We start from the raw sequence: 6,140 nt of genomic DNA, 5'->3' as shown, positions 1-6,140 counted from the left end.
TGAACCTCCCTGGCAACACGGGACAGAAATCCTAGAATAAGCTGGGACTCAGCACCAAGGGATTGAGAAAACCTTCTAGACCAAAAGGGAGAAGAGAGAGATGAGACAAAATAAAGTGTCAGTGACTGAGAGGTTTCAAACAGGGTCTAGAAGTTATGCTGGAGGTTTTCTTACACATTACATAGACATCCCCCTTTTAGTTTAAGGTGTATTAGAGAGGCTAGAGAAAAGTGCCTGAAACTATAGAGCTGTGTTCCAGTAGCCATGTTTCTTGAAGATGATTATATAATAATATAGCTTTCACAAAGTGACTCTGTGATTGTGAAAACCTTGTGTCTGGTGTTCCTTTTATCTACAGTATGGACAGATGAGTAGAATATATGGATTAAAAATAAATAAACAATAGGGGTAGCAAATGTTAAAACAAATTGAGTTGATTGAAATACTAGTGATCAATGAAAGGGAGTGGTAAGGGGTATAGAAAAAAATGGGAACAAAGGTTAAAATATACTGGGTAAATGGAAATACCAGCGGTCAATGAGAGCAGTCAGTGAGGTAAGGGTATGGTATGTATGAGTTTTTTCTTTTTATTTCTTTTTCTGGAGTGATGCAAATGTTCTAAAAAATTATCATGGTGATGAATATACTACTCTGTGATGATATTGTGAGCCATTGATTGTACACCATGTATGGAATATTTGTATGTTAAGAATGTTTGTGTTTGCATGTTGTTTTGGCTTGTCAAGTAAAAAATAAATAAATAAATAAATAGATAATTTTAAAAAAAAATAAAGGCAAAGTTTCAACCTTATTGTAAAGAATTGTCTATAGTTAGGAGTATAATTATTAAAATGTTCTTTCATGAATTGTAACAAATGTAACATACTAATGCAAGGTGTTAATAATAGGGTGATATATGGGAACTCTGTATTTTATGCATGATTTTCTATAAAGCCACAACTCCTCTAAAAAAAAAAAAAGCAGGTTAAAAAAATGGCATTCATTCCAAAAGCAGATCAATGAAGAATCTTGATATATTAATAGTTCTGAGGAAGAAACGGGACTAATTCTATTTTTTGCATATACATGATTGCAGAAATGTTTTCTTGCAGAATAACTTGTAATTGTTCAAGAAGCAATTTGCTCCCAGGGATGTTAAATTTATAAAAAGCAATGGGCCTCTTTGTTTTGCTCTCTCTAGAAAGGTCTTCACTTGGGGTAAATATTCCTCAGCTGCTGGAGTATCCGCACATCTTATGTCATCCTTCTGATCAGTCCCTACCTCTGGGTCACTCTCTCTCCTCTCCAAATTTACCACTGACTGACCTCAGTGATTACAAACCTGGCTAATCATCAAAATTGCTGGGTCTTTTGAAGAATCAAACAAAATAACAAGTCTAAGAGCAATCCTTGCCTGGAATTTTTAATCAATAAAGGGTGGTATGAGAATCAAAAACTGTATTTTGCAAAGTTCTCCAGATAAATCTGAATTTAAGCCAGGAAGGCAAACAAATGATTTGCCTCCAACCTTCAATGATAATGAGAAGAACGGGTTTTGGACTTCAAAACCTTTTCATAGAGAAAAAAAGAAGAACTATGACAACTAAATACAGTGCATGATCCTGGATTGTAACCTGGAAATGGGCAGGAGAAGGGTGACCTATAAAGGGCATTAAAGAAGCAATTGTGTGTATGGACTGTAAATTAGATAGTTGTAATTTATCAATGTTAATTTTTTTGTTTTGGAAATTGGATTTTGAAGATATCTGAGAATTTTTTTTTCTAGAAATACACACTGAATTATTTAGAGGTAAAGGTTCACTCTATCTCCAATGTACTCTGAAATATTCAAGAAAAATGTATAGACGTATAAATATAAATAGAGAATGAGAATGTGAAGTAAATAAGGGCAATACACATTGGTGAACTTGGATAAAGGGTATATAGGAGTACCTTGTATTATTCTTGCAACCTTTCTTTAAGTTTGAGATTACATCAAAAGTTTCCAAATAAATAAAAAAAAAAAGATTTCATTGTGAAACTAAGGATCCTCAAATTTCTCACTAAAAAGATGTAATGACAGGCTAACTTTTGATTGAAGAAATCAAAAATGTGATGTCAAAAAGGCAGTTTGGAATATATTATCATACCAACTGGAAATGAGAAAAGTGAATTTTACTTTTAATAAATACCATTGTGCAGGCTACTTGAACCATTGAGAGTTAAAGAGTAAAAGTTAAACTAATTGTAAATACTAAGTCACATAGAGAATTGTTTATTTTTTTCAACTCTATTGATGAAATAAAACCAAGAGAAAGATGTAATTTAAGGTGCCATTCCCTGAAAATCTATGAAACAGTCAAAAATCAAACAAGAAATGGAGAGAGTATTTGATTTGGAGTCAGCAGTTGCAAATTCAAATTTGTTTCTTATTAAGTATGAGGTCTTGAGAGACTAATCTTCCTCAGTATCAGTATCTTAATCTTTAAGACAAATCTAATCATAATAAAGGTCTCATTACTGAGGAAAAAAATCAGTAGAGAAATTTGCCAACATATTGCTTTATGTATAGCAAACAGTTGACAATCAAGCATAATGTCTCACTATGTAAATATAAATTTTTAACCATCACACAAGTGCTAGGTAGTGTTCCGAGATCTTTGATCCTAACAAGAGATTCCATCTGAACTGTGAAATAAAGATGAGGCATGAGAAATATGTTTCCTAGTGATGGGGAAATGATGGGAATTGAAAAGAAACAAATGAAAGGAGCACTGGCTTACAGAATCATATTACCAACACATTCTCTAAAGGGATTCCCGAAGTTTTGATCCAAACAGTACGAGGTTTTGATCCAAATAGTAAAGAACAATCCCCAAAACCTTTTGTACTATGATTCTACTCTCTTTGAGTTTTTAAGCATGATTCTTTGAGATTAACTTGGAGCAATTCTTAAAGTAATTACTTTTGTAAGGTAAGTGAATGCTATTTTTTCGGACCAATTATGCATTAAAATCACCCTTAAGTGGCCTTCACACAAGAATATACAACTTGTTTGGGTATGAAATTCTTAGCTAACATTATTCTCTCAAAATTCTTAGATTATTTCATTCCTTAGAATATTTAAAATTTCGGTGTCTGAGGTTATCTTTTTCCTTTCTGAATAATTCTTTTTTTCTCTTAATTTGGATGCTTGATAGATTTTTAAATTATTATTCTTTTCCCTTGCAATTCAAAAGCTTGTCAAAAATATGTTTTGTGTCTCTTTTATTGTTTTATCTTGAATTTACTAAAGCCATTTTTTAAATTTGCATTAACATGCCAAGTTTTCTTCTAGCATATCTTTTTATTGCTTCTATTTCATACGTTTCAGTTCCTTCTCCTGGAAAACTAATAACTCACATGTTGAAGCTCTATTGTAAGTCTTATTAATTATTACAGTATCTTTCATGATTTTCTCCTCTGTCCTCTTCAGGTACAGTCTATGGTAGCTTCTCAAGCCCATCCTCAATGATTCATTCTTCTGAATTATCATTACTATAGTTTAATATTTTCAGTATCTTTTAAATGTAAGTTTTAATATCCCTGTTATACATGTAGTTTTATTGAAATTTTTCTTTAGTTCATTTATCTCTCTCTTTTTTTTGACTCACCCTGTCCCTACTTCTGCTGATCCTATTTAATAATCCTTTTTTTTTTTTTTTTTTGCATTTTATTCAGCATCCCAAGCAGTTTCCAGAAGGGTTCTCTTGAGACTTATGGTAAATCATTTTTCAAATCATGCTCTTCCTTTGATTCTTCAAGTTGGCAATCGTTTCCTTTGTAACATTCTGATGCATTTTAAAAAATATTTTTTAATATAAATTATTAAATGGGACACTTTCTAAACTCAAATATATCCTATATCTCAGGATATAAAATGGATAGATTGCCCTTAGCCACACTCTCTGATGAATCAATGACAAGGAAATCTCCTTAGATTCACAGCAGAAAGGAGGTTGATGTGCCCAGGTTCCAACATGATTTTCAATTTCTAGTGAGTATTCATTCTATTGAGATGGCAATTTCTCTTTTACCTCCTGCCTGGCCCTCTGAAACTCTGAGGAGATATAATAGATAGCAACCTAAAAATCCCAGCACCCAATGTTTCCAGGATATGGATAATCTCTGTCTGTATCTTCAGAGCTTTATTTCTTGAGAGACTGCCAATATGCAATGAATAATCATTACTCCACTCCATAGCTCCTACCTAGTTGCCTTCTGAAAAATGCTGATTCTGAATGATGAGACAGATGAGAAAGGGAACAAGGAGGGGGTGAGAGCAGATAAGGTCTATGTGTAGATATTTTAATACCTCAGCAATCCGCAAAGAGGCAGTTCTGTTCATTTGGTTGGTGTACACCTTGGGTATGGTCATACAGGCATATCATAAGGGACCTACAAAATGTCTTTGAATCCTTTTAGGTGTTTCTTCATGAGAAGAAACCTAAGAACACCAAGAACCATAACTTCCTGTTAGTGGAAGTTCCTCTTGGATTCTGGCCTCAAGTCATTTGAGATTTGATACCTCATTTGTCTTTTTAGTGTTTTCTCAAGTACTTTAGAACATAATTAGAAAAAAACTATACCGTATAAACTATTTTAAATGTTACCCGAAATGTTCTTTAAATTCTAACAGTCTCTTAAAGGTATTACTTGATACCTGATAGTAATAACTAATTAATACTGCATAAACATCCATACCATCACCAACCTTACAAAAATCCCAATATTTCGGTGCCTCTCAGGTAACAGTTTTAACTCTAGTCATCTTGAAAATTCCATGGGCTTCCATTTTTCTGTCTCACAAATCTAGTTCTTTTAAGTAATAATAATAGCTTTATTTAAGTTTACCAGAACTGTAGCCTTTAAAGTCTTTATATTCATTTAATCTAGTTCTTTTAAGTAATAATAATAGCTTTATTTAAGTTTACCAGAACTGTAGCCTTTAAAGTCTTTATATTCATTTACTTTTCTCATTTAAACATCCATGCAATAAATATTTATTGTGTCCACTATATGTTAAATACTGTGATAGAACTGAAGATACTAAAGATGTAAGCTATACCTCTAAAAACTTATGATCTAATTGTGAAGACAGATGAGAAAATAACTTTTTACACTATGCTGTGATAAGTATTTTGAAGGTATGCACAGCACACATACAAAAAATCTCACTGCCAGTGGCAAGTAACACATGGTTTTAATACGCTTAGAAATTTAATTTTTATCTATCACTTAGATTCACAATTTTACTGTTAAACATTTTTTTTAAGACTGGAGTCTTGGTTTAATTTAAATTAATTTGATAGGCATTTAATAAATGCCTTTTGTGAACAAGACACTCTATCTGGCACTGAAATATGGAAAGCTAAAGAAGACAAAATTTGAATCTTCAAAGTTTTTAAAACCTCGCGGGAAATACAGGCATGTATAACCCACCCATAATTCAGTTGTATTAGTCCACAAAGTACTATCTTTTAAATAAAAATATTTCTAAAATTGCATTATCTCTGTTAGTTCAGAGGGTCTAACAGAAATAGATTGATACACATTTGAACCTCTGCTTGAAAATCTTTATTCGCATTTTGGCAGGAGAGTAAAGGGCAATTGGGTCATACAAACCCATTGAAAGTAGAGTCCTTACAGAAACACAGGGCAGACCATGATCTGCATGAAACTTACCTCCCTTGGCACATTGCAATCACACTTGATCTGCAGTCACATTTAGAAGTAAACTTTCCAAATAGTAGCCAGACTCACAAAGACATAGCTTGAGGATTGTAAACTATGTCATCCTCTTTTAGGTCTTATACATCTACCCTCTAAAAGATTCAACCAGGATAAACATGGTATGCACACCTCAGAAATATGAAAAGTTGACCAATATTTTCCACATCAGAATTAATTACTACAGTTAAAAAACAAAAACTCTAACTCCAATTGAAGAGCTACTAGCAACGGCCAGGATTGTGGTTGGCTCAGACCCTTCCAAGACACTATCATTTTAAAACCTCAGTGAGTTTTCTCTTAGCAGTTCCTGATATTTCTGTTTGATATGTGGAAAACTGAAACAGAAGTGTGTAATTGTGAGGGAGAAA

Source organism: Tamandua tetradactyla, chromosome 7 (assembly GCF_023851605.1).
Source record: "Tamandua tetradactyla isolate mTamTet1 chromosome 7, mTamTet1.pri, whole genome shotgun sequence".
Taxonomy (NCBI): domain Eukaryota; kingdom Metazoa; phylum Chordata; class Mammalia; order Pilosa; family Myrmecophagidae; genus Tamandua; species Tamandua tetradactyla.
This window is presented reverse-complemented; position numbering follows the sequence as displayed.